At 50.5% G+C, this 27,466-nt stretch overlaps 1 protein-coding gene across 5 annotated transcripts in view; it reads left to right on the top strand.

Moving 5' to 3' along the window:
* The window catches only part of GRN (granulin precursor), a 1,937,406-nt gene that overhangs the window by 1,599,009 nt on the left and 310,931 nt on the right, over positions 1–27,466 (top strand). The window lies entirely within an intron of this gene.

Raw genomic sequence — 27,466 nt, 5'->3', positions numbered from 1 at the left:
TTTTTGAGAATGCGGAGGACGTTGAAGCAGGAGGACGATACGGCGTTGACTTGTCTGGACATTGAGAGGGAGGAGTCTAGAATGAAGCCAAGGTTACGTGCATGGTCTGTGGGTGTGGGCGCAGATCCCAAAGCGGAAGGCCACCAGGAGTCGTCCCAAGCTGAGGGGGATGATCCTAGGATGAGCACCTCCGTTTTGTCAGAGTTGAGTTTTAAGCGGCTCTGTTTCATCCATTCGGCTACTTCTTTCATACCTTCGTGAAGGTTGTTTTTGGCGGTGTTGGGGTCTTTGGTGAGGGAAAGGATTAGCTGGGTGTCGTCGGCGTAGGAGATGATGTTGAGATTGTGTTGACGTGCGATGGAGGCGAGGGGACTCATGTAGACGTTGTAGAGGGTGGGACTGAGTGAGGAGCCTTGAAGTACGCCGCAGATGACTTCGGTGGGCTCTGAGTAGAAAGGGGGGAGTCGGACTCTCTGGCTTCTCCTGGCTAGGAACGAGATGATCCAGTCCAAGGCTTTTCCTTGTATGCCGATGTTGTTGAGGCGTTGTATGAGGGTGTTGTGACAGACCGTGTCGAAGGCGGCGGAGAGGTCGAGTAGAATGAGGGCCACTGTTTCACCGTTGTCCAGGAGTGTTCGGATGTCGTCGGTCGCCGCAATGAGGGCGGTTTCGGTGCTGTGTTTGGCTCGAAAGCCGTTCTGTGAGGGATCTAGGGAGTTGTTGGATTCAAGGAAGGCTGCGAGTTGGCTATTGACGGCTTTCTCGATGACTTTGGCCGGGAAAGGGAGGAGGGAAATGGGTCGGTAGTTTTTCAGTTCTGAGGGGTCTGCTGTTGGTTTTTTCAGAAGGGCGCTGAGTTCGGCGTGTTTCCATATTTCTGGAAAGGTGGCGGAGTTGAAGGAGCAGTTGATGACATCGCGGAGTTGGGGAGCGATGATGGAGTCAGCTTTGTTGAAGATGTAGTGGGGACAGGGGTCAGAAGGTGAGCCAGAGTGGATTGAGTTCATGAGGCGAATGGTGTCTTCAATGGTGATAGGGTTCCAGGAGTTGAGGTAGTTAGTTGGAGGGGTGGGATCTGAAGGGGGTGGGGTGAGTTGGTCATTGGGAGTATTCTTGAAGCTGTTGTGGATGTCGGCAATTTTGTTGTAGAAGAAGGAGGATAGCGCATCGCAGAGGTCTTGGGAGTTAGTGATGTCGTTGGATGCTGCGGGGGGGTTGGTGAATTCTTTGACGATGTTGAAGAGTTCCTTGCTGTTATGAGAATTGTTGTCGAGGCGGTCCTTTAATGCTGATTTCTTGGCGGATCGAATCAGTTGGTGGTGTTTGCGGGTTGCTGTCTTGAGGGAGGCCATGTTGTCTGAGGTTGGTTCTTTTCTCCAATTCTTCTCCAGGGTGCGGCATGTCTTCTTGGATTTTTTAAGGTCGTCATTCAACCAGGGCGCTTTTTTGCTGGATGATTTCGACTGGTGTTTTTTCAGGGGTGCTAGTTCGTCCGCACTGTGGGTGATCCAATGCCTGAGGTTGGTGGCCGCTAGGTCTGGGTCCGTTGCTAGGGTGGGAGTGTTTTGGCTGAGTGATGTGAGGAGTTGGTTGGTGGTGATTTTGTTCCATTTTCTTCGGGGAATGGGTTGTGGACGGTTGTGGGTCAGGGTTGTTTTGTAGCTGAAGTGAACACAGCTGTGATCCGTCCAGTGGAGAGCTGTAGTGTGATCGAAGGAGATGTGCTTGCTGGAGGTGAAGATAGGGTCGAGCGTGTGTCCGGCTATGTGAGTGGGGGTGTCAACAAGTTGTTTGAGTCCGAGATTGGACAGGTTGTCCAGAAGGGTGGTGGTGTTGTTGTCGAGAATGTTGTCAAGGTGGTAGTTGAGGTCTCCTAGAAGAATGTAGTTCTCGGAGGCGAGGGCGTGCGGGCTGACTAAGTCAGTGATATCGTCGCTGAATTGAGATCGGGTGCCTGGGGGCCTGTAAATGAGGGTTCCTCTAAGTGTGGTCCTGGGGTCGGTGTGGATCTGAAAGTGGAGGTGTTCGGCGGTTGCAAGATTGTCGTCAGAGCTGGATGTAATTTTGATGGTGTTTCTATGGACGATGGCGATGCCTCCTCCAGTTTGATCGGTGCGGTCTTTTCGAATGATCTTGTAAGTGTCCGGTATGGCTATGGCGATGTCGGGGGCAGAAGAAGCATTCATCCATGTTTCAGTAAGGAAGGCTATGTCAGGTGACGCAGTGTCGATTAGGTCCCAGAGTTCGGTTGCATGTCTGTGGACCGAGCGGGTGTTCAGTAGGATGCATTTCAAGTCGTTGGGTTCGGAGCTGTGCGTGGAGGAAGTGTGTTTGGTGAGGGTCCTGAAGCAGTTGAACTTGCAGGAGAGGCAGGCGAATGGGCCGTGGGTACGTCCTGGGGTAGCTTCGCAGCAAAGTGGGGTGCGTCCGGGGTTGAGGGCGAGGAGAGTAGCGGCATCATAAGTTACTCTGGGGGATTGGGGGCGGCATAGAGCAGGGGGACGGGCGCTGGGCGCGGTCCAGGCGTGGACTGGCGTAGACGGGCTTACCTTTGGCGCACCTTCGGCGTGGACGCTGCGCGTTGGGACATCTGGCATTTAATGGATGGTGGAGGGGGCGGAGCGTGGGAGGGTCAGCAGCTGGGAGGCGGTAGCGGGGAGGAGGGGCGTGCCTGGGAACAACAAGACAGAACAAAATGGAGGTCAAAGGGGAGGCGAGGTAGGGGCAGCAAATCGCCTGTGGCACCGAGAGTGCTATCGAACTACTTGCAGTTGCTGGTAAAAGTAAACACACAAAGTCGCGTACACAATGCACTGTGCACAAAGCAGGGCGGGCGGCGCTACAATTCCATGCGCTATGATAACAATACAATTACAATGCGGAGCCTACGTTATGTTGATCAGCTTCTAAAATATCAATACGCTAATATTACAAAGCGCAGGCGATACCGTAGTGTCCAGTTAGGGGTGCGAAGTTCACCAAGGGCAGGCAGCAGCAATGGGAGAGGAGCGAGGAGGGAGCAACCGGTCAGGAACGAGTCCGGGCGGTCATCTAGGAATACTGCTACAGCCTCGCAGTTTGGATCGATATCCTTAAGCACCGCATGTAGGGTGCGCAAGTTGTGCGAGGTGGCCCGATTCGGGACAAAGCCAGCTTGGTCCGGCAGGACCAGGGGCTCCATAAGGAGATTGAGGTGCGTAGCCAAGACCTTGGCCAATATTTTGGTGTCGCAATTTAGTAACGACAAGAGGCGGTAGGAGTCTCATTGAGTTGGGGGTTTGCCAGGTTTAATTAGGGAAGTTATAAGAGCCTTACGCATAGTGCTGGGGAGGCGACCCTCTTCCAGTGCTGCGTAAAAAACCTTTTTTTAAATAGGGGCCAAGAGGGGGGCAAAGGTTTTATAAAAGTCAATGGGAAGGCCGTCGGATCCAGGGGCCTTACCAGAACGCATCGACATGATAGCCTCTGTGATTTCATCTAATTTCAACTCTAAATTGAGGAATTTCTGCTGGGTGTCTCCCAGCCAAGCAAGCGCCACGTCCGCAAAGTAGGTGGGCAGGTCGTGAGGCTCACCCCTGTGCGAGGAATACAGCGCACTATAGTGTTCATAGAAAATGCAAAGCTGGTCTGGGAGGTTTCTATATGTGTTCCCAATGTCATCTTGCAGCTCAGTGACATAGTTGGCAAATCTGGGGGGTTTGATCGAGTTTGCTAGCGCCATCCCCGGCCGGTCCCCTTCCCCATAGACCCGTGCCGTATGCGGTTTCCCGCGGAAGTTACATTCCCTATCCGCCACTGTTTGATATTCAGTCAGCTTGTCACGCATACGAGCCTTGGCTGCGCCATCATCCGGCCTCCGAGCAATGACGCCTTCCAGCTCGCGCAGTTCGGTTTCTAGTGTGTGAAGGTCAGTGCGCAGGGATTTAAGGATTCCACCTCCTTTAGCTATACACCAACCTCTCACTGTGACTTTAAAAGCCTCCCACACTGTCGTGATGCTAGATACGGACGCTAAATTGCGGTCAAAGAAATCTTGTATGTCCTACTCTAATTCTGCCTTGAGCACAGCATCCCGAAGATGAGTAGGGTTAAGCCGTCAGCTCAAATATGGGGAGCAATCCAGAGGAATTCGTAGTTCTATTATGACTGGGGAGTGGTCTGAGAACGTGCGGGCTAAATGGGTCGCCTGAGTCAGCCAATGTGCCATTCCCGCCGACATGAAGACGTAGTCGGGTCCATGTGGAATGTATAGTCGAGTAGTGTGTGCCTTCCTTGAGAGTAGGGTGTGCATGTCTCCAGGCGTCTATAAGACCATTACCATCAACTATATCGCACAGTGTCCTCTGCGTGACTGTGTAGTGTGCTGGGAGAGGTCGGGACCTATCAATCTGGGGTCGCAAAGCAGTATTGAAGTCACCTCCCAGGATTACATATGTGATGCCCAGCGTCTGATTTTTTTCCCCCTTAATAGAAGCAGAGCGTTAGGGTTATCGACATTGGGGCCATAATAGTTGGCAAACAGTACTTCATAAGAGTGCAGGCGCCCCCACAACAGACAAAATCTGCCGTCAGCATCAGTATCCGTTCCCTTAGGAGTGAAAGCTACCCCGCGTTTAATCAAAATGGTAACTCCTCTAGAGTACTTAGAGTAGGAGTAAAAAGTTCAACACGTAGCCCATCTGGATGCAAAGTGTGTGGTGTTGGGTGCCAGATGCGTCTCCTGTAGGAGGGCTACGGCTATCTCGTGTCTATCCAGGTATCCTAATATCTGCCTGCTCTTCCTGGGGTCATTTAGGCCCCGAACATTCCAGGAAGTCATTTGGATGGTTTGCATTGCACGCGCCTCAACCGCGGAACCCATGCTAGTGTATGTCACATATCCCTTGATGAGTAAGTATTGGCATCCTATCTGCATAGAACAATACATGTGATGAACTAGACTTCGTGCGTAGTGTAATTACTGTTTTCCCCTCTGCATACATTGCTGTAATTTGCACTGCATATCGTCCCACCACCCACACCGGCTTCCACAACTTGCCGGGCAATAGGTACCCACCCTTCGAAACAAACCACATTTTGAACAGAAATGTCCCACCCAAGAAAAATTGGGGGGGAAATCAGAGGTCCGCCAGGGGCACTTGACCCGCCCAATCATCTCCTTACTTTCACCCACTGGTACCACAGCTGTAGGCCAGGCATCCGGACTTGAGACGGAGATGAGTGTCCGAGCAGTGCAGTAAATGCATATTTTAACAATCTTAAGTCAGTGATATACATCACCAAAGCTGAACAGTTCGTCGCATCATTGAGAGGTGGGGGGGTTACTCCGCCGAAAGCTTCATTCCCAGCAAGTGTCAGTCCTGCTGAGAGAGCGTAGAGTGCGATCTGGAGCGGTCCCTGGACTCCGCATCCCTGGAAGACGCTTTCCTGTGGCGCTTTATGTAGTCTTCAACCTGCTGCGGGGTGTTGAAAAAATGTTGCTTCCCACGGTGTGTGATTTTCGAATTCGACCAAGAACCCTTCAGTATTTGCCCGGCATTAGCCGCCTCTCATACCATTCAAGATTACCAAACAAAGAGGCAGGCGCTGGAGACAGAAGGCAGGAAACAGGAGTTTATTCCGACGGAGCAGAACACGTCAAATCAGACAACAGGGTATCTTCTCGAGGTGCTCTATCTGCATCTCTGAGGCCTCGCCTCTTATACACAAGTTTATTACTTTATTACGTACATTGCATCAATAATGTGTCCTTGAAGTAAAGGATGACCTTCTCGGAATCCCTGGTTCATGTCTGTTCCCACACACATCTACAGTAGAGTTCCCACCCCGATCTCAGCATGTGATGGCTATCGCGCAGCTGGACATTCCGTTGGGAACGGGAAAAGTGGGCGATCATTCGGATCTAGGGGTGTGAAGGAATTGATTAATCCCCGCTCCTTTGATGCGGGGTGAGTTCCTACTGTAGGGGCAATAAACTACAGCTGCAAGGCTAGGTGGCGGTCTGGGAACGGTTGGGACAATGGACGAGGGGGAAGAGGTTATCAAAGGCCCGTACGTGTGAAAGAGAGGAAAGGAGTGCAAGGGTTCCGTGCGGGACGCGGCTCTGAGGCAGGGTCGCGCTAGAGGTGCGTTTTTTATGGCCCAGGCAGGAGAGATCGGGGCTGTCAGAGCGCGGGGGATGCTTGCGAGGCCGGGGAGTGAAGGGGGAGACGCTCTGGCTATCGGTAGTGGGCAGTGAGGCCCTGGCAAACAAAAATGGCTGCTGCTTATGCGCACGTAAAAAGGACAAGATGGTGCCGATGTTTATGCCACAGTCTAGATTTCGACAGTCCTCCCTTTTCAACATATCTAGCCAGCTTGTCAATTTACGTCTATCCCCATTATATTTCGTATTTCAATGTCATATAAAGCTTTCATGTGCTCAGTTTCAAAGTCCAGAGTCTTAGGGCAAATACAGTTAGCAAAAAGTGAACACAGAGGTGGCAAGCATTGAATACCCAGGCAGAATCCACATATTACGACAATCGGCATCAATATGATCATGAATAACCTCCACCCCCAGTCCTTTACAGTACTCCAGAACCAACTTCCCAACGGCCATTCTTCTTGTTCCTGATGAACCTCTGAGGAAAGTCTATGGAGGTGTTCAATGGCTTTGTAGACTGAGGGTGAATTGTCTGGTACGTAGGTGCAACAACTAGACCCGATGATACGGCATGCTCCTCCGCGATCTGCAAGAACTACGTCTAGAACAAGGCGGTTCTGAAGGGCTACCAGGCGGACCGCCTGAAGCTCGGCCGTGTTGTTCGTGAGGATGCCAGCTGTAATGTTCATTGTCGTTTCAACTGCCTGGGTCAAATGTCGGATGGCACGACTGTTCGCCATCGGACCCCAAAGTGGAACAAGTCCTTTCATTGCATCCAGGAATTGTACTCCAGTGGAGTCGGCCTGTTCGATGTCCTTTGCTCGTCTGTCGGTGATGGTTTGCCGGAGCCACATAGGTTGGAGGAAGGATGAAGGCTATGTAGCAGGTACCTCCCCAGCCCTTTGGGAGCCAGGTGTAGGCTTTTGTACCACAGACGAAGTACATGTTTGGAGAGGTGACAAAAGAGGGTGGGTCGGTTGAGTACAAAGTTTTGGTGATGCGGCAAGTGCTGTGGCCCACCATTTGTGTCCCATGGCCTGTGCTGCATACGAGGCCTGAGACATTGACGACAGATAGAGCCACAGTCAGGGTGGCAGCCCTTCGTTTCCGGAGGTAGGAGAAGGTGGGTCTGGCTGGATTGTTGAATATTTGCATCTCCACCATTTCTTTAGCGGGGATGTCCATGTGGATAGAGTCGTTGGAGGTCAGAGGGCAAAAGGGAGCAGCATTTCTTCCTCTTTTGTTCAGCCAGACCCCATGATAAAAGTGAGACAGTCTTGCCGGAAGTGGAATTGTCCCTGTAACTCTCTTGCAAGAGGACCAGCCAAGCAAGACAGGAACCATGAATGGAGAAAGGGGAAGGGATGAAAGGGATGGAATGTCCGGTGGCATGTGGTATCAACCCACAGATCCAGCAATTCGTGGCATTTGCAGCAAGGTTGTGTTGGTGTAGTAACTGTACGAAGGAGTTGTTCCAGAACTCCTTACGCCTTTCTTGGATTTGAGGTGAAAGAGAGACCAGGTAGTGTTCTTTCATGGTGGTAGGCTGTGCAGTCGTTAGAAATGTCTTATGAGCCGGTGCGTTCTCTTCCACGATCCAGAAGGTAGTCATGAGGAGGCGGCAAAAGAGAAGAGTGATAAGAAGAGCAATAGTCTTTGAGCTGTGCAACCTGTCAGTTTTCGGGTTCCTGTGGCGGGTCTTCGGAGGTCCGGTTGCTTCCACCATCTTCGTATCGGGTGCTTCCATCATCTTCAAGGTGCTCGGTAGTGGGCAGAACCACAGACTTCGTTTGGCTTCTCTCCTGGCAGCCTTCGTAGTGTTGGGCCGCCGCTCTGAGAATCGTAACTTAGTCAGTGGTCTGCTTAGCCGAAGCTCCCTCCTTTCGTCGCAGGTTATACCTTTCTCTGGATGGTACAGTGGGATCGGGGAATTTTGCCAATTCGAGTGTCTCTGTTTCAGGGTAGCAGCTCAGGGATGGTCGGTCTTTGTTCAGGAGCTCTTCCTGGGTGCTCACGTCTTCGGTCGACGTCAGGGCCGGAGAGATTTTCTTGCAATGATGTGCGTGCAGCCAATTTCGCTTCCCCTCCACTCGAAGAGCTGTTCGGGTGGTGATCAAGACTTGCCAGGGGCCCGTCCAGCGGGGTTCCAGACTCTTCTCCCGCTGGAAGTTCCGAATCAGGACGAAATCTCCAGGCTGGATGGTATGTCCGGGGCCCCTGGAAGCATCGGGGATGGCCTGCAGCACCTGATGATGAATAACAGACAGTGTTTTAGTTAGGTTATACAGGTAGTCAGACATTAGGACGTCCGGGACGTCGTGAATAGATGTCGGTTTGGGTGCGGACCAGATACTCATGGGCCGGCCGAAAACGACCTCGTAAGGGGTCAAGTGGTGTTTGGTGGGGGTGGAACGCATTGACGGCAATGCTAGGGGGAGAGCGTCTGGCCATTTTAGTCCTGTGGTAGCCACTATTTTCGCCAGTTTTAGTTTCAATGTGGCATTGTGCCGCTCGACCAGTCCAGCAGATTGGGGGTGAAAAACTGCGTGGAATTTCTGTCGTACCCCCAGTCCTTTCAGGATGAGCTGGATAACCTCGGCTACAAAATGGGGGCCATTGTCACTCCATAAAATATGGCAAAGGCCGTAGCGAGGGAAGAACTCTTTCAGTAGTACTTTTGCAGTGGCGATAGCAGTGTTGTCACGCGTCGGGTAGGCTTCCACCCACTTGCTAAAAGCGCACACAACAACAAGTACATACTTCAGTCCTTGACATCTCTCTAACTGGATATAGTCCATCTGTAGGACTTCAAATGGATGGTTGGAGACCCCAAACCCTCCCCGGGGTACGACAGTTCCTTTCCCAGGGTTGTGTTGCAGGCAGACTAGACATTGCTGGACTAATCGTTTGGCTGAGTCTGTAATTTTATCGTTATGCCAAACTCGGGAGACAAGTTAGGCCATAGGGGCAGATCCTATGTGTGCAGGGGAATGGGTCATCGTCAGTATGGGGATCAGGTACGAGTTGGGTAGCAACCATTTGTTCGTGTCTTTTGTCCGCCAGCAGCCTTCATCATCCTTTAATCCCACCCGTGCCCATTCAGTCAATTCTTGTGGTGAGCTGGCCATTTGGATGTCCCTAATAGTTTCCCTAGCGTCCGTCCATTTTTCTGCTTGTGACCTAGTCACATACATGCGAGTCGCCGTCCTGTTCTCGGCTGTGGTTCGGGCAGTGATGTCGGCCAGTGCATTTCCCTGTCCAATGATGTCTGTCACCTTTTTGTGTGCATTGCATTTGATTACGGCAAGTCGTTTGGGGAGGAGAACCGCTTCAGTCAGAGCGGAGACTAGATCTCCGTGCAGGATGGGCGTGCCATGAGATGTCAGAAATCCCCTCTCCTTCCATAAGAGCCCAAAATGATGAACCACCCCGAAGGCATACTGGCTGTCCGTGTAAATGTTTGCTGTCGTCCCCTTTGCTAGGATACATGCTCGTGTGAGGGCAATCAGTTCTGCCGCCTGGGCGGATCGTTGCGTGATGCGGGCGGTTTCAACTACAGTTCGGGCTGTGGTAACTGCATAGGCAGCTGAGGTGGTGCCGTCGGGGAGTTTAATGCAAGAGCCGTCTACCCATAGCTCTCCGTCAGGGTTTGGGAAGGCAGTGTCTCGGAGGTCAACTCTACTCCTAGTCTGTTCGTCCGTGAGGGTCACGCAGTCATGTATAGGGGACACATCGGGATCATTCTCAGGCAGGGGCAATAAGGTGGCTGGGTTCAGTGTGGTGCATCGATTCAACGTGATGTGGGGCGCAAGCAGTGTCAGCTCGTACCCAGTCAGTCGTGCGCTAGTAAGGTGCTGTGTCTTAGTCTGGTTTAGGAGGGTGTCAACAGCATGGGGTACTAGAACCGTGAGGGAATTCGAGAGTACGATCCCCTCACTCTGTCGGATAGAGACAGCAGCAGCAGCTACTGCTCGAAGGCAGGCAGGCAAAGCTCTCGCTACAGGGTCAAGAGTGGCAGAGAAATAGGCACATGGGCGTTGCTTGAGACCAATGGTTTGAGTCAGGACTGACAAAGCGCATCCCTCCCTTTCGTGAGTGTAGAGAGAGAAAGGTTTTGTATAATCAGGGGTTCCTAGGACTGGTGCTGAACAAAGGGCGTCTCGTAGTTCTTTGAAGGAGGATTGGCATTCAGGGGTCCAAGGGAGCGGGAAAGGAACATCATTAGCCAGTAGGGAAAGTAGTGGTTTCACAATGAGGCTGTAATTTGGCAACCATTGTCGACAGAAGGAGGTGAGACCTACCAAAGAGCGGACTTGCTTCTGTGTTTTAGGGATAGGGGTCTCAAGAATTGCCTGAATTCGATCGGGTGTGAGTTTTCTCCCATCTCTGGACAAGAGGTGGCCTAGGTAAGTGACTTGAGGTTGGCAGAATTGCAACTTCTTCTTGGAGACCTTGTGGCCATTTTCCGCGAGGAAGTGCAGGAGTTGGATGGTGGCTGTGACTGCAAGTGGGGTGGTGTCGGCCGCCAAAAGGATATCATCGACGTACTGTATCAACACCACTCCATCCGGCAATTGGACTGCATCCAGCTGTCTCTTGAGGGCCTGGCTGTAGATGCTTGGACTTTCAGTGTAGCCCTGGGGTGCTCTGCAAAATCTGTATGAGCGGGATTTTAAAGTGAAGCCGAAAAGGTAGCGGCTGTCCGAGTGAATGGGGATGGAGAAGAATGCGTTCTTGAGGTCGATTACCGTGAAGGTGGTGGCAGTGGAAGGAATCGGGGTCAGAATGGTGGTGATGTCTGAGACTACAGGGTACTGGGGTACAACCACTTTGTTGACTTCTCGTAGGTCGATGATGAAGCGGTACGCTTTTTCATCTCCCTCACCCTGCTTCTTCACAATGGGTAGGATAGGGCTGTTGCAAACATTGCTAACTACTTCTTCTACCACTCCTGCGTCTACCAGGGACTGGATGATTTTTACCAATGCCTTCTCGCCCTCGGGCGATATCCGATACTGTGGAAGTTTTGGGAGCACTGCGTCCTGTCGAACGGTTATGTGCACAGGGTCTATCATCATGCGTCCTACGTCCGAGTCGGCCTTTGCCCATAGGTACAGGGGTAGGGTGTCGAGTAGGGACAAGTCCGCGTCAGTGATAGAAAACATGCGTTGTGCGCGACAGGACCCGAGCAGCGTTGGGTTGTCGTACAGAATGACTCGAACTCCACCTTGTGAACACCTAATAGTAGCTCGAAAGTGTTTCAATAAGTCAAGTCCCATAATGGCGTCGGGGGTGTTGGAGGAGAGCAAAAACGTTGTGTCAGTGGTGTTATTGTCCAAGTTAAGAGATCGGTGTGGACAAGGGATTAGTGGAGGGCGTTCCATCAAAACCTATTGATGTCACATGTGAGCCAGACAAGGGTGCCCTGGGAATCAATCGTTTAGACAACGCACTACGTGTTGCACCAGTATCTACCAGAAATGGAGACTTCGTACCTAGGACCTTAGCGGTGACATAAGGACCTTGCTGGTCAACATAGAGCTCGACTGGATCCCTCCCTTGCCCTTGGCAGTCCTATGCAAAGTCGTGGGCATTGTCGCAGTCAGACTGTTGGCACTGAATCTGTCGGGGACGGTCAAACGTGTTCGGTCTGCTCGGTTTGTCATTGCTGATGTCGTTAGTGTGCCCTCGCCCCTGTCCTCTATTTCTTGGCCCGCCCGCTACGTCTCTTGTGTTTTTATTTGAGTGCTTCTTGCAGAACTGGACATTGAGATTTCCAATGGCCAAATCCTTTGCAGAACGCACACTGGTTCTCATCGAGGTCCGTTCGTGGAGCGCCGGGTGCGGGTGTGTGGTCTCTAGGGGGTGGATTTCTAGGAGCATTCGACTGGTAGTTCCCTCTATACTGTTCCCTTCCTATAGTCACCCCTTGCAACTGAGCAATCATCACTCTCTCTTTCAAGTCCTTCTTCTTTTTCTCGGTCGCTAGATCGTTCTCGTTCTTTTGTCGTTCATAGTATTGAGCCATCTGAAGAATAGCTGCGGGCTTGGAGGCTGCCCAACTACTCTCACTAGTCTGTAGTTTCTGCGAGACTTCTGGTGTCAGGCCTTTTACATAGTTCTGGACAAACAAGTGATGTCCGGTCGCAGTGGTCATGTCCTGGCCGCTGTAATCGGAGAACACCGTTTCAAACCGGGAGAAGTATTCTGATAAGTCTTCCTGGGGTTTCTGGCGACAGGCCGTTACTATCGACCAGTCCACCTTTCTTTCTGGGACTAGGGTTTTTAATTTCTGCACAATCTTATCGGGTAGGTCTAAAATGGCTTTCAAAGGCTCTTGCTGCTTGTCTACATCACCGAGTTGTGTCCAGGTATTTCCGAACAGCTCAAGGTGGTCGACTTTCCGGATTTGCTTCCACACATCAGCTGGCAGACATAACCCGAAAAACAAATCGATATCCGCGAGGGTCATAATCGTCGAACCCAAAGCGGTGGCTAATTCTGTATAGAAGGCTGTGGGGTTCTTTCGTAGATCAGGCAAGGACTTTCGGAAAGTCAGGATGTCTTGCCGATCCCATGGTTGGTAAACCCAGTTGTAAACTACCCTACCTCTCTCATCTTGGTGGTTAATATCGTCGTGTGTTACCTGTCCTCTCGGGGGAACCCAATAGGGGGCGGCCTCCTTTATGGGCATCATCGTGTCAATTTTTTCTACTTGGGGTTCAGTCGCTACAGGAGTCGTAGTGTTCGGTTTCAGTTCATTGAGGTGGCGGAAAACTTCAAGCGTACGCGTGAAGAGGTCCGTCACGTCACACTCACCTTCATCTCCAATGTCAACTTTTCTGTACAGTGTTGTTAGGTTTTCAGGACCTTTGTCTTGGTACCGGTCTTCGTAAGCATTAAGGGTGTGGTAACAAAGGCATACGACAAAGTGTCGTCTGTGGCTATTAGCATATGTATTGTACATATCCGTTATATAATCCTCACTTTCCTTTCGCACTACTAGTGTCTTTACAATCTTATCGATTCCAGCTCGTTCATCCTTACTTAATCTATTCGATCTAGCAGGGTCTTTCCTCCCAGCTTCGGGGTCATCTGAAGTCGCTGCTCGCGCTGCGCTGAGTACAAGGGGTTCGGTCGGCGCAGAGGCCATGAGGACCGAAGCTTTTGCACTATTCTCGCCTGTCGTTGGGGGTTGCGGGTGTTGCGCTAAGGGTTGGGACGGGACATATGGAGGGGGCATGTAGATGATCGGGGGACCTAATAGCAAATCATCGTTCGTTCGCTGTTTTGAAGGCAGCTCAGGGTAGAGCGTAGAGGGTGTCCTAACGGGACACTGGCCCGATGATTCGGAATCTTGTTTTAGCTTGGTATCCTCTCTTTTATTTCTTCTTTCAGTTTGTTAGCGGCTAGGTGAGCTGCTTTTCGTAATTCCTTTTCTAATCTGACTTCATTTCTCTTTTTCCGCTGTTCTGTTTCTTTGCGCCACATGCCGAAGCTATCGAGCATAGTGGGTGTTGTCTTATTGTTATAGAGGGCTGTTCCTAGTGCATTTATTTTATCGTTATCAAAGGATCCAATCAGTGGCCACTGACTTTCCCGATCCTTTCTCGTGTATTTATGCCACAGCTTACTGTAAGCCACGGCGACTAGTCCATATTTAGTAAACATGTCCTTATTAGGGGTGCCCTCCAGTGGAGCCGGATGGTTCACCTCTAATAAGCGGTCCGGGCTGTACCAACTACCAACAAACGGGGCAAAAATAGGCATGACGGGTTACAAAGGGGACAAAAGTCTGCACTACCTATCCTTCACTATCCGCAAAGACTAAACAGAGTATGGCGACTCTGTGCTTATTTGTGAATGGAGAATAACCCAAAGAGAACCAATTCCGAACGATCAATGTTCGGTCAAACAATCAATCAAATGAGGGATAAAAATAGGCACGACGGATTACAACGGGGGCAAAAGCCTGCGTTACCTATCCTTCACTATTCACAAGGACTAAACAGAGTATTGCGACTCTGTGCTTATTTGTAAATAGAGAATGATCCAAAGAGAACCAATTCCGAAGCAGTAAATGCTTGGATAACAATCAATCAAATGGAGAGGAAAATAGGCACGACGGATTACAAAGGGGGCAAAAGCCTGCGTTACCTACCCTTCACTATCTGCAAAGACTAAACAGAGTATGGCGACTCTGTGCTTATTTGCAAATAGAGAATCTCTCAGAAACAATCAAATGAGTAATACTAGTATTTTCAAACAATCAATTCGCAATTCGTCGCGTTACACGACCTTACCCGGACCGCATGGACGGTTTCTCGTCTTCCGCTTCCAGCGCCCGATCGTCCTCTATTCTCTGTAATTGCTGTGGCACTCCTGATGGTTCCCAGTCAGGACCGTAGATCACTCGAGAGAGGTCTGCTCAGAACCGGCGAAGTTCGGATGATCGGCTGCCAGACGAGGGTCTATCGGGCAGGAGCTCTTCCCGATCGTTGCAGTCGTTCACTCTGTCGTTGGGACCTCTCCCACTGGATCCACGTGTCGCTGATGGGCCCCACGTTTGGGACGCCAATTGTAGAATGGGTAGGGCCGAATTCGACCAAGAACCCTTCAGTATTTGCCCGGCGTTAGCCGCCTCTCATACCATTCAAGATTACCAAACAAAGAGGCAGGCGCTGGAAACAGAAGGCAGGAAACAGGAGTTTATTCCGACGGAGCAGAACACGTCAAATCGGACAACAGGGTATCTTCTCGAGGTGCTCTATCTGCATCTCTGAGGCCTCGCCTCTTATACACAAGTTTATTACTTTATTACGTACATTGCATCAATAATGTGTCTTTGAAGTAAAGGAAGACCTTCTCGGAATCCCTGGTTCATGTCCGTTCCCACACACATCTACAGTAGAGTTCCCACCCCGATCTCAGCATGTGATGGCTATCGCGCAGCTGGACATTCCGTTGGGAATGGGAAAAGTGGGCGATCAGTCGGATCTAGGGGTGCGAAGGAATTGATTAATCCCCGCTCCTTTGATGCGGGGTGAGTTCCTACTGTAGGGGCAATAAACTACAGCTGCAAGGCTAGGTGGCGGTCTGGGAACGGTTCGGACAATGGACGAGGGGGAAGAGGTTATCAAAGGCCAGTACGTGTGAAAGAGAGGAAAGGAGTGCGAGGGTTCCGTGCGGGACGCGGCTCTGAGGCAGGGTCGCGCTGGAGGTGCGTTTTTATGGCCCAGGCAGGAGAGATCGGGGGCTGTCATAGCGCGGGGGATGCTTGCGAGGCCGGGGAGTGAAGGGGGAGACGTGCTGGCTATCGGTAGTGGGCAGAGAGGCCCTGGCAAACAAAAATGTCTGCTGCTTATGCTCACGTAAAAAGGACAAGATGGTGCCGATGTTTATGCCACAGTCTAGATTTCGACACCTCTCACCATTTCCTCCTACCAAGAAAAACAAAGGCGTTTGTCTTAGTTTAGATCTTCATTCTCTGAATGCCATTGCGCAGAAAAAACTATTCAAAATGCTTACACTGGCCCACGTTCTGTCTGCCCTAGATTCGAGTGATTGAATGGTATCCTTGGAACTGCAAGATGCATACACTTTTTTTGGGGGGAGTTTCAAAAACCTTTATTGGATATAAAGCACTATACATCAATGCAATGAATTCGGGCGACGTTCTGTCAAGTATTCATACAGAAAAATAGCATCTTCTCGTGCATGGGATCTTACAGTGATCAACAGTTACTCAGATAAAGAACGAAAACATTACCCTTCCCACCCACCCTCAGGACAACTCTCACAATATACCAAGGTACGAGTCAAGTTCGAAGTCATCCTCGGCAGTGCTCACTATGATAGGGTCCCCACAACATGCGTGACAATCCTGGCAGGTCATGGGCAACAACTGTCCCTGCCCAGTGGGTAGTGCTCCGCATATTCTCGAGCAATAGAAGTGATGCGACGTTCTTATTCCCAGCTCATTGGCCACCTCCCAAAAGGCAGCCTGCACAGATCAGCATCTTGCGGTGTATGGCAGCTCACATGACCATTCCAAGATGCAGCGCTAGACTGCAGGCTGGGAGTCTTTGCCGCCCCCAGCCTCCGTTCTTGCAGAGTCTTCTTCCCCTTTTGCCTGCTGCCGAAGGAGGTAGGACTGCAAAGGTCCCCAAATATCCTTCGGCCTTGACCTCAGAGGTAGTAGCTCAGCATATGCGTGCAATTGATCTTGCCACATGGCCATGGTCAATAACCAGCATTTAAACTTTGGGGCGGTCATTCTCCCCCACCTACACGCCACCAATCTTTTAGCCAGTAGCAAACTCATAGCTAAAAACTTTTTATGTACAGTGACTACCGAGTGTCAAACCCAGCAGCGCCTTCAGTGGGCAAGGAGCTATAGCTACTCCTAACATGTCCGAAAGTCTCGCGAAAACTAATGTCCAGTATTCAGCAATCTTGGGGCAAGTCCAAGACAGGTAAATAAAATCAGCCCCTGCTCCCCCACAGCGTAGGCAACAGTCCGTCTCACGCAAATGAAACTTGTGTAATCTAGCAGGGGTGTGGTATAGGCGGTGCAGAAATTTATAGTGTAGGAGGCCTAGCCTATTGTTACCTGTAATTGCGTTAGTGAGCAACTGTCCTCCCATTGTTAGTCTGTCAGTGGTACGTCAAGATCCCTATCCCATTCTAGCCTTGCTCGCAGGGTAGCGGTCCGCGGCGTGCTCTGTACATGTTTATAAAGCAATGAGATGACATGACGCAGGGCATCAGCTTGTAGCATGGTGTGCAGAGGTGCGAAGATTTCAGGCTCTTCCGGGAAAGAGGGGGCAATAGCTCGTACACCCTGCCGAATACTAGTATACAAGATGTCCATTACTGAGGGTGCACGCTCCTCAAAAAATTGTTCTGTGGTGCGAAATCGCCCCTGCACATATAGATCTCCCCACAAAAGGTACTTCAGGTCCGTCAGTATTTTACGACAAATCGCTTCACAGTTGACTAGCAGTCGGGGTCATTTGTTAATGGCATTCTGGGTGAATATAAAAACTGGCAGTCCATTGCCTGAGCTATGCGGTGCCATACCGCTGCTGTACAATCTACCATGGACGGGTCTCTCTCCCTAGACCCTACCTGTGTATATATATATCCGGTCTTCACCACTGGGGCCATATGGCCGTCCTCCACCGCCAGATGTGCCATGTAAGGTGGCCGGTGGAACCAATAGGTGGCGAAGTGGGCCTGGGCAAAATCATAGTACCTCTCGAAATTGGGAAATTCAAACCAACCTTGATGGTATGGCAGCATGAGTGTGTCGAGGCTAAGACGCGCTTGTTTCCCACCCCAAATCAGTCTCGTTAATTGGGCCCTTAGCGTGCGGAAGAAGAATCTCCCTGGGTGGTACGGGATATTTACAAAAAGGTACAATAATTTCAGAAATAGCACCATCTTAGTAAGGGCGATCCGGCCGGCCATTGAGAGAGGGAGACGTATCCGTTTGGTGACACTATCAGTGAGTTTATCTATTGCCGTTCCATAGTTAGCACGCATCATGGTATCCTTCTGCCTAGTGATTCGTATGCCCAGATATTTTAATTCCTCAAGTTCCCACACAAGAGGGTAATCAAGCTGATGTGCTTGCGTATTGTCCTTTAGCGGGAATATAGTGGACTTGGCCCAGTTAATTTGCACGCCAGCGATGCCTCCGAATTTTGTGATTTCACGCAGCACAGGATTCAGGTTATCCTGGGTTTCTTAATATATAATGTCATGTCATCTGCGTATAGCGAGACGAGCAGCTGTCGGGCAGGGTAAATAAGAGCTCGGTGATTGTGGCTTTGTCGGAGTTTCGCAGCCAGAGGCTTGATGGCTATCGCAAAAAGAATGAGGGATAGTGGGCATCCCTGGCGCGTTCCTCTGTGAATGTTGAAAGGGGTGGACCTAGCTCCATTTAGCAGGACCGTGGCTGTTGGCTGATTATACAATAGCCTCACCCAGTCTAGGAAACTGAAGGGCAACCCCATGTATTCCAGTGTGCCCAGCAGATAATCCCACAACAGCGAATCGAAGGCCTTGGTGGCATCTAGGAATACTGCTACAGCCTCGCAGTTTGGATCGATATCCTTAAGCACCGCATGTAGGGTGCGCAAGTTGTGCGAGGTGGCCCGATTCGGGACAAAGCCAGCTTGGTCCGGCAGGACCAGGGGCTCCATAAGGAGATTGAGGTGCGTAGCCAAGACCTTGGCCAATATTTTGGTGTCGCAATTTAGTAACGGCCATAGGCGGTAGGAGTCTCATTGAGTTGGGGGTTTGCCAGGTTTAATTAGGGAAGTTATAAGAGCCTTGCGCATAGTGCTGGGGAGGCGACCCTCTTCCAGTGCTGCGTAAAAAACCTTTTTTTAAATAGGGGCCAAGAGGGGGGCAAAGGTTTTATAAAAGTCAATGGGAAGGCCGTCGGATCCAGGGGCCTTACCAGAACGCATCGACATGATAGCCTCTGTGATTTCATCTAATTTCAACTCTAAATTGAGGAATTTCTGCTGGGTGTCTCCCAGCCAAGCAAGCGCCACGTCCGCAAAGTAGGTGGGCAGGTCGTGAGGCTCACCCCTGTGCGAGGAATACAGCGCACTATAGTGTTCATAGAAAATGCAAAGCTGGTCTGGGAGGTTTCTATATGTGTTCCCAATGTCATCTTGCAGCTCAGTGACATAGTTGGCAAATCTGGGGGGTTTGATCGAGTTTGCTAGCGCCATCCCCGGCCGGTCCCCTTCCCCATAGACCGTGCCGTATGCGGTTTCCCGCGGAAGTTACATTCCCTATCCGCCACTGTTTGATATTCAGTCAGCTTGTCACGCATACGAGCCTTGGCTGCGCCATCATCCGGCCTCCGAGCAATGACGCCTTCCAGCTCGCGCAGTTCGGTTTCTAGTGTGTGAAGGTCAGTGCGCAGGGATTTAAGGATTCCACCTCCTTTAGCTATACACCAACCTCTCACTGTGACTTTAAAAGCCTCCCACACTGTCGTGATGCTAGATACAGACGCTAAATTGCGGTCAAAGAAATCTTGTATGTCCTACTCTAATTCTGCCTTGAACACAGCATCCCGAAGATGAGTAGGGTTAAGCCGCCAGCTCAAATATGGGGAGCAATCCAGAGGAATTCGTAGTTCTATTATGACTGGGGAGTGGTCTGAGAACGTGCGGGCTAAATGGGTCGCCTGAGTCAGCCAATGTGCCATTCCCGCCGACATGAAGACTTAATCGAGTCGGGCCCAGGTGGAATGTATAGTCGAGTAGTGTGTGCCTTCCTTGAGAGTAGGGTGTGCATGTCTCCAGGCGTCTATAAGGCCATTACCATCAACTATATCGCACAGTGTCCTCTGCGTGACTGTGTCGTGTGCTGGGAGAGGTCGGGACCTATCAATCTGGGGTCGCAAAGCAGTATTGAAGTCACCTCCCAGGATTACATATGTGATGCCCAGCGTCTGATTTTTTTCCCCCTTAATAGAAGCAGAGCGTTAGGGTTATCGACATTGGGGCCATAATAGTTGGCAAACAGTACTTCATAAGAGTGCAGGCGCCCCCACAACAGACAAAATCTGCCGTCAGCATCAGTATCCGTTCCCTTAGGAGTGAAAGCTACCCCGCGTTTAATCAAAATGGTAACTCCTCTAGAGTACTTAGAGTAGGAGTAAAAAGTTCAACACGTAGCCCATCTGGATGCAAAATGTGTGGTGTTGGGTGCCAGATGCGTCTCCTGTAGGAGGGCTACGGCTATCTCGTGTCTATCCAGGTATCCTAATATCTGCCTGCTCTTCCTGGGGTCATTTAGGCCCCGAACATTCCAGGAAGTCATTTTGATGGTTTGCATTGCACGCGCCTCAACCGCGGAACCCATGCTAGTGTATGTCACATATCCCTTGATGAGTAAGTGTTGGCATCCTATCTGCATAGAACAATACATGTGATGAACTAGACTTCGTGCGTAGTGTAATTACTGTTTTCCCCTCGGCATACATTGCTGTAATTTGCACTGCATATCGTCCCACCACCCACACCGGCTTCCCCAACTTGCCGGGCAATAGGTACCCACCCTTCGAAACAAACCACATTTTGAACAGAAATGTCCCACCCAAGAAAAATTGGGGGGGGGGAATCAGAGGTCCGCCAGGGGCACTTGACCCGCCCAATCATCTCCTTACTTTCACCCACTGGTACCACAGCTGTAGGCCAGGCATCCGGACTTGAGACGGAGATGAGTGTCCGAGCAGTGCAGTAAATGCATATTTTAACTATCTTAAGACAGTAATATACATCACAAAAGCTGAACAGTTCGTCGCATCATTGAGAGGTGGGGGGGTTACTCCGCCGAAAGCTTCATTCCCAGCAAGTGTCAGTCCTGCTGAGAGAGCGTAGAGTGCGATCTGGAGCGGTCCCTGGACTCCGCATCCCTGGAAGACGCTTTCCTGTGGCGCTTTATGTAGTCTTCAACCTGCTGCGGGGTGTTGAAAAAATGTTGCTTCCCACGGTGTGTGATTTTCAATTTGGCCGGGTAGAGCATGGCATAGAGAATTTCCTGGGTTCGCAACTTCTTTTTTACGGCAGCAAATTTGCATCTTGCTTCCTGTACCGCTGGTATGAAGTCCGGAAAGAACGACAGCGCTGTGTTCTCGTACGGTACCTGCTGTTTTTCCCGAGCCAGACGGAGGACCGCGTCTCGGTCTCGATAATTTAAAAAGCGGGCTATGATGGGCTTGGGTGTCGCACCGGGAGGATGACGGGCCGCCAAGGAAAGATGTGCTCTTTCCACAGTTAGGTGTGCTGAAAAGGAGTCCCTGCCAAAGAGATCAGCGACCAGCTTTTCTATAAAGTCCTCCATGCGGCCCGTGTTAGTGGATTCTGCAAGGCCTAAGATACGACATTGTTTCTGCAGGACCGAGCTTCCAAGTCCTCGTTTTTATCTGCTATGGTTTTGATTAGCTTGTCCATCTGGGTGACTTCTCGGCCGCTGAATGTCGCATTGTCTTCCAGATCAGAAATCCTGCTTTCCGCCTCTTTTAAGCAAGTGTCATGTTGGCTCAATTTGGCTACCACAGTGTCCATCCTTATATTGAGCGTGTCAATTTTAGAGTCTATTGCCTATTCAATTTATCTATTCTATATCTATTTGCCTCATTCCCAGCAAGAGTGTTTTCCAGTCATCTCCAGGCAGGGTTTCAGCTCCGAGCTCCGGGTGGTCCGCCGATTTGGATCTTGGGTTTTTACGGGACTCAAAGGGAAGCTTGGATTGCCTGGTGTCACTGCGCCCCATTTTGCAGCAGAAAGTGCAGTAGTCTAGTTATAAGCTTCCAAAGTGCAACAGGTAAGTGGTCGGGTTATAAAGTACTGGGCGGTTGGTCCAGCTCCAGGGAACATCTATTGGCAGGGGCCGTGGCGGCTCATCGATTTGCTTGTTGTACTGTGTGGAAGAAACGTTCTTGCATCCGACAACTCCTGAGGAGGTCAGCGTGGTCAGACAAGTAGTTGAAAGGTGTCACCGGGGCGAGTAGCTGTGAGAAAGAGGTTCCGCCGTTGTGAGTATGAATGGGGGGAGCAGGGAGCACCACGTGTCCCCAGGGCGATATTGCTCAAACTGCTGGTGGGTCCCGCTGCGTTAAGAGGGTCAAAGGCGGCAGTTAATAGTATCTCCTGGCAAAGGTGCGGGTCGGGCGGCCACTCCAAAAGGGCAGGCTCGGTGGTGTTAAGGGGGCAGGGGCCACGCGTAAGAGCTGGTAGTCACGGAGTGCGGCGGCAGTGGTAGTTCCTTTACCTCCGCAGAGTGGGCGTTCGTGGTTAGCGTGGCCCGATGGACAGGCCCGGAGGGGGACTGCCAAATTGGCAGTCGATGCAATATGGCGACGTCCGGATGCTTGCTCCCCTCTCACGTTGTACCTTCAATGTCTGTAATGCGACTATGGCACCCGCAACGCGGCCCCGATGACCGGCGGTGGAGTGCCCCTCCGGGATAACAGCCAGTGTGTGCCTCCGCAATCTCTAGTTCTCTGGCACATTCGACGTGGGAGTTGGATAGTACTCAACGCACATAACAGGCAGGTTTCAGGGTGTCACCTATGTCACAGAAGCAGCTCCGCAGGGCCAGGCATGATGGCACGACGTGAGTCCCTCGCTCCGCAAGGTGTGTGGCTAGTCGTCGGAGAGAGGGAGGGGGGGGGGCCACAAACGCCTACGAGCTCGTATCTTATCCAGCGCTCGCGGGACATACAGCGCTATATGTGGCAGAGGCGTCGGTTAGGGCCTCACCGCGCCCACACCCGTGGACGTGGTTATCGCAATATGGGCAGCTACGGCAGTTACACCTCAGTGTCGTGTATAGGGTGCCGGCCGCACCGGGATCAAAGGCCTCCAGTCTTTGGCCTATATTAACAACGGTAGCCAAGCTGCAGGTTATGTGTGTGCCAAAGTCTGTCGGCGGTCGGCCAGCACCGAGGCCACGTGCTCGTTAGGCCATTTCACCCTACACGCCTCCTCAAGTGTTCCCGGGCACTCACCGCAAGCAGTGCGGTTGAACAGGGCAGTCCGCCATTGGTGCTGCAACGCGGTCCGTCCTCCCGTCCCTCGCAGGCCTCCAGACCACGGCCTCGCGTAGTGTCAGCAGCCCAGCAGTGGACTCAGGAAGGACAATTCTCAGCTCGCCGTCAGGTTCCGGTGCTTGTCAGACGGTCTCAGCAGAGGGCAGTTGTGCATGTGATATATCAGCGGATTCCTCTCGGCCTCACGGTTCCATTAGTGAACAGGACAGCAGGGAAATATGCAGCAGGATGGCATGAAAGGATAATTAACTGCTCAGAAGGGCTGGAGCCTCACATAAGTGCGGCCATCTTGGGCCAGCGCCACCTAGCGCCCCCCCAAGATGCATACACTTTCATGTGCCTGTCCTGCAGTCCCACAGAGGTTTATCTGGGGTTCAAGTTTGGCCAAAAACATTTTCAGTTTCCTGTGCTCCCCTTCAGCCTTACCAGGACCCTTTGGGTGTTCACAAAAATAATGGCAGTGGCTGCTGTTCTTTAGAGGTTGGGGATCTGTTTTTCCCCACCTCGACCGGCTGTTAAACATGTGCCTGCCGGTCAGTCGTAGACCAGCTCCAGAAGATTGCATACCACCTGACACATTGCTGGGATACTCGATCAAGACGCAGTCGCACCGTACTCCTTCGCAAATACTTATTTTTTAAGGAAATGTCTTCCACATGGTGCAGTTCAGGGCTTTTCTTCCACTACAAGTCCAAGACATTCTGGCAATGATCCTAATGTTTCAGCCTATGACCTGGATCTCTGATAGCAACTCTAAAACTTTGTGGCATGTTGGCCTCATGCCTCCTGCTCATTCACTTTGCGAGGTGGCATATGTGGGCTGTGCAGTGGGATCTGAAGTGTCAGTGGCCCAGCTCCAAGGGATCCTTGTGAACGACATCACGGTTTGGGAAGGGACTTCACAAGATCTGCAGTGGTGGCTGCTCAACCGCAACCTGACCAGCAGATCTCTCTCTCCCTTCCCATCCCAGAGCCGACTTAGGTGACAGATGTATTATGGCTGTACTGGTAAGGCCATCTGGGAGAGGTGCAGATCAGAGCGCTCTGGTCTCCAGCCAAAAAAGTGGCTACTCATAAATCTGTTGAAGCTTTTGGCTATCCCCTTTCCTGCCATGCCTGATTGTTGGAGGTTTTCACAGACCACACCAAGGATATGTTACTGCAACAAGCAGGGTTGAGTAAGTTCCTGGCTGCTGTGCCAAAAGGCGCTGCAGCTCTGAAGTTGTCTGAAACATCGAGGCATCTCCCTGATTGTGAACTACCTGGCAGGGTATTAGATTGCCAGGGTGGAGAGCTCACCTGGCAAAGTCTGGCAGTTCACGAATAGTTATTGCATCCTGAGCTGGTGCAGGGCATGTTTCAACAGTGGGGAAAACGCTTTTGACCACCGTCAAAGACAGTGTCAAAACATCCTCCCATTGGAGTTCCAAAGAATGCCCTGTCTGGGAAACTCATTCAGGGTAGTGGACCACTGGACTTCTGTACGCTTTTCCGCCTCTGCTGCTTCTATCCGGATTTCTGAAGTAGATCAGGAATGTCAGGGTCCAAGTCATCCTAGGTGCTCCAGATTGGCTAGGAGTATGTGGTACCCTGACCTTCTGGGCATGAGCATCTGCCTTCCAATCAGGCTGGTACTTAGGGAGGATCCTCTGAGCTGGTGGTTTCTGGTGCTCAGCACCAGCACTTTTTTGTCAACACCAGCGCTTGCTACAAGCTGCCACAAAGTGTCACGGTCTACAGACGTTATGGATGACCACAACAACAGTTAATTATTAATTCAATATTAACAATTTCTACTACCTGCTACCCAAGCCATTCTTATAGCTTTGGGGGGCTTGAAATAATCTTAAGTTGCCACACATGTAGGAGTGTGATGGCTAGTAGTGTTACTATCATTAGTAGCATGGCTGGGGCAATGCGTGGTGAAAACTGCAGAGGCCTCCTGACGAGAGCCTCAGCCCTTTTTAAAATCTTTTTTCAGTAATTAACCACTGTCCAGACCAGAGTGATCTACACCTCCATGCTTAGAGATTAAGTGAAGCCAAAGTTCACTGTGTACGCCCTACCTGAGGTTGTGGATGTTATCCTCACAGCCATGTGTCCATCTAAAAAGTCTGTTCTGGGACACGTTTAAGGCCAGGCTTGGGGTGCACAGCACAGACCACTTACAAGCCAAACTGTTGGGTGGTTTATTGGTTGTTTCGTCTTTGACCGAGCAAGGTCTTACAGGATGCACTATTAAAGGTGATTTGTCTGCCTTTTTGCATTTACCCGACCAGCTGCCCTTGTTTAACTCTCCATGTATTTTCCCTCTCAGTTTGTAATGCCAGAGTGGTATTTTAATTTGGTCCCAATGTTCCTCATGTGCACCCTCTTCTAGCCAATGCACAGCTACCCGTTACATCTTCTGACTCTCAAAACTGTCTTCCTTATAGCGATAATTTCAGCTGGTCATCAGTGTGTGCTCCAGACTCTTGAGTACAGCTGCCCTACACTGACTATTTTCCCAGGGACGTCTAGGGAGAACTGCTTGGAACCACCTAGCAGCACACAGGAACATTGCTGTGAAATCATCCGGCTCCAGTCTGGTGCCTTGGGAATATCCTTAAAGCGAGGAATCTGCAGTTAGAGTACAGAAAGACTGTAACCAAAGGTAAGTAACTTGATCTACTTTCACAGGGCATTCCAAGGAACTTAGTGGTTTCAGCTGCAGCACAGCCTCCCTGTTAGTGCATCAGTGGATCATGAAAGCTATATAATGGACACCTTAGGGAAGAATATCTATCAAGGTGACAACCTTTCTGGCGATACTTGGCTGATATGAAGCAGATCTGGGCAGACATCTACCACTACTGAGGAGGACAAAGGGAAAAGCAAGGACAATTCCGAACGGGGGGGGGGGACTCCTCTGCAGTAACGATGTGGCCTTAGATTTTATTATCTTATTTCAAGAATTGTTGGATAGGCTAATTGTTCATTGCCGAAGATGTTTTCGGAGCACATCCCTCACACTACAAGTACACAGTAGTGTTGGATATGCTATTTAATGTAAGAACACAGTTCTGATGCCATGTTGTTAATGTTTTGTAGCACATCATAACTGATACCAAAACAGCTATATTACGTGCTTTGCTACTTGGCCACTAACAGTCTTTTCATAGTGCACAAGGACACATTAGGCAACCATCGCTTGGAGGCCTGTTACCAGCCGTACTATTCCCATTGCTGCCAAAAATGTCAGTAGAGGCCCTCCATTTAGCAGACAGCCCTCTTGAAACTGAGTCCATGTCACCAAGAGAGCCTGACTTCTTCTCTGAGCCGCATGTCAGATGACATCCTTGCAGCACTCTATAATGGAGCCATTTGTCTGTCTGCAACAATCAAAGCCAATGTCATCGGATTGGTGGGTACTGGAGCTTAGCCAGGCTTGTTCCCACTCAGGAGTTTGTCCAGAGACTTCCTCAGTGCTCACTACGGAAGGACAGCTATCAGAGACTCTTGACCGATTCAGGCTGAAATCTCAAAAGGGGTCTTCAAGCCCATCCCAAGATAGGTGAAAGAGGGGCTTTTACCTCAAAAGAAGAACTTGGGAGGCTGGTATCTTAGCCTCAACCTGTGCCACTTTATCAAAAAACAATTTTGCATGGTTCTTCTACAGCAAATCTGTCAGTTGCTGCAAAGAGTAGACTGTATGACCTCATTAGATTTGTAAAACTGATACATTCATTACCCCATCTATCCCAAGACCAGCAAGTTCCTGCAATTTAAAGTGAGTAGTTACAATTTCCAGTTTGTTGTCTTGCACCAATACAGCTTTCTTCAGTAAGCAAGCTCATCAAGTCTTCCCTTACTTAGAAGACTCCTTATCAAATGCAGATTGCATAAACAAGCCTAGATCTCTGTGGAAGCCCATCTGCACCCATTTGATACCTGAGGGCTTACACTGACCAGGGAGAATCAACTCTGCTTTTTTCTGCCCAAATAAAGTTTCATTGAGCTATCCTAGGCATGTCGTTGTGGAAGGCTTACTCCTTGGCAGAGTGCCCCCATAAGATTCTCGCAAGCATCAGGAAATTCTAAGCTGTTCCTTTTTGCACAGTACTTGACTAGGAGTTACTCTTGGGGATGATCTCCTTGTATCTCTCCTAATACCTTTCTGCTGTCAGGTGCAAGATATAGTAGATTTCCAATTTCTGATCACTTTTATGTTTCAGGCCCTCAGGTGGTGGTGATGGTGGGGTGGGGGTATTGGGTCCCAGTAATAGCTCCTTCAGATGCAAGTTGGCTGTCCAGGAATTTACAAATACCAGCAATGCCCGTATCAACCGATAGTGAACCCCTTCTTACTTGCACGTTACTGAAAATATTAAGAACTGAGATTACCACAATGTAATGACTAATTAAATCTGATATGCTAGCAGTGTGCTCCCTCACCCTCTCTTTGTTAAAGCCCCTTCACAAGTGAGTAGACTGAGCCTTAGGATGCATATGCTTGCTTTAGTGTAGTTCCTGATCTGGTTGAAAAACAAGCTGCATTTCAAGCACCTGAATATCAACTGCAAGTTCCTATTAGTCTGGCAGTCACCCATATTTTTTTCTAAAGTTTGATTAACCATATACAGATACCATCACCTACAACCAGGGGCCAGCAATGCACAATTTCAACTTCGGTGAACAACCTTTGCATTTCTTACCCCATTCAACCTTATTCCTTATACCCTTCCCCCTCTCCCCCT

The sequence above is a fragment of the Lissotriton helveticus genome, chromosome 5_1 (genome assembly GCF_964261635.1).
Source record: "Lissotriton helveticus chromosome 5_1, aLisHel1.1, whole genome shotgun sequence".
NCBI classification, from domain to species: Eukaryota; Metazoa; Chordata; class Amphibia; order Caudata; family Salamandridae; genus Lissotriton; species Lissotriton helveticus.
Note: the sequence above shows the minus strand (reverse complement) of the source record. Positions and strands in the feature narration are given on the sequence as shown.